The following is a 1,806-nucleotide window of genomic DNA, read 5'->3' as shown; positions in this document are numbered from 1 at the left end:
CCAAGCCAAACCCAGGCCCAGTGAGTGTGTGGGAGAGCTTCCACACTCTGTTTTGCCTCTCCTAACCCAGCCCAGGCCCACTTGTGATTGAGTCCTTCTGTCCTACTCTCTGGATCCCTCCAGACCCAGCCCAGACATGGCATACAGACCTGGGGTGAAACTCTGCAGCTGAAGTCCCTGCAGAGAGGTCTAGAGGCCAGAACCACCCAGCTAATCCAGGAGCAGAACATCTTGCCAGAGGGGCATAGCAGGTTCACTTCCACAGGCTACAGCAGGATGAAGCTGAGCATAGCAGCCACACCCAAGCCAGGCACAACTGGGTGAATTCAAACTTCATAGATCTGTACCAGGTAAATGGAGACACTTGACTAGACCCAGATCTATAAGAGCATCATCCCTCTTTCTCTCTTGACTGAGAGAGGGGGCAAAAGGTAACCTGGATGAACTAGTCTGCCTGGAAAACACCAGGTACATGAAGGGGAGCGATCACACAGAACTTAGTGGAACTAACTTAAATACAAATTCCCAATTTAATATCTGCTTAGCTGTACAGACATAATGATTGCTCTTACTGTCTAAAATACAAACCCATTAGTTACAAAAGTTTGTCAACTGCTTAATATCATTACCCATTATTAGTGTTCCTTATTGTAGTTCTGTAAATACAAAACTATAACTGCCTTCATCATATAATCTCTTTTGGGTAAGAATATCAGTAGGTGCTAAGGTTATAACTGCACCAACCTCTACAACAAAGGTCAGAGGACCGCACTATACAAAATGACAAAGAGAAGGAGCAAAATGCAATCTCAGGCCCTGAGTCCACCCAGAACAAGTGCAGAGGACACTAGCACAGAAGAAACTGGGAATCACACAGCTGAAATATCTGAATTAATAGCATCTGAAGTAAAGAAACAACTGCAGAAAAGTATAAAGAAACTCAGATCAGAAATAACCTCTGAAATAAAAAAAAATCTCTGAATTAATAACATCTACAATAAAGAATCAACTGTGTAAACATATCGAGGAAATCAGATAAGAAATAATCTCTGAAGTAAAAAAGAAAGAATAACTATAATGAAGAATTAATAACTACTTCTCAAGAAGACACTGATAAAAAATTAGAGGATATTAGAAAAATGATGGAATCCTTGAATAAGAAATATAGGGAAAAAAATAGATTGCATGAAGCAGAGTCAAAGAGATAATAGAGGATCTTAAAATCTCAATCATGAGCTTGAAAAACCATTTGAGTGAAAGTGAAGATAGATTTTCAGATCTTGAAGATGCCATTGCAGCTAGTGAAAAGGTAAGAAAGGATCACTTAAAAACAACTAGGATGCAGGAAAAAATAATCCATCACCTGCAAGATGATGCAAAGATGAACAATGTGAGACTAATAGGCATCAATGAGAAAGAAGGAGTCAATAAGAATGCTATAAAAAAGAATATGGGCAGAAGCAAAAGTAAAAAACTTCCCAAATATGAGGAAACAATCTGACATTCAGGTAACCAAAGCATACAGAACTCCAAATAATATCAATGTAATTAAAAACACACTGAGACATATAATAGTCAAGATCCCAGAAATTCAACACAAGAATAATATACTGAAAGCTGCTAAAGAAAAGAAGCAGATCACATTCAAAGGAAAACCCATCAGAATTACGGCCAACTTGTCTTCACAAACCATGAAGACAAGAAGAGTATGGAGCAGAGTACTTCAAGTCCTCTGTGACAACAACTTCCAGCCCAGACTACTATACCCTGCAAAACTCTCTTTCAAGTTTGATGGAGAAGTGAAAT

The 1,806-nt window shown here is 39.0% G+C and overlaps 1 long non-coding RNA gene across 1 annotated transcript in view; it reads left to right on the top strand.

The window, feature by feature from the left end:
- The window catches only part of LOC111815783, a 6,673-nt gene that overhangs the window by 845 nt on the left and 4,022 nt on the right, over positions 1-1,806 (top strand). The window lies entirely within an intron of this gene.

The sequence above is a fragment of the Octodon degus genome, unplaced genomic scaffold (assembly GCF_000260255.1).
Source record: "Octodon degus isolate 3935 unplaced genomic scaffold, OctDeg1.0 scaffold00021, whole genome shotgun sequence".
NCBI classification, from domain to species: domain Eukaryota; kingdom Metazoa; phylum Chordata; class Mammalia; order Rodentia; family Octodontidae; genus Octodon; species Octodon degus.
The sequence above is the reverse complement of the archived record's forward strand: the minus strand, read 5'-3'. Positions and strand labels throughout refer to the sequence as shown.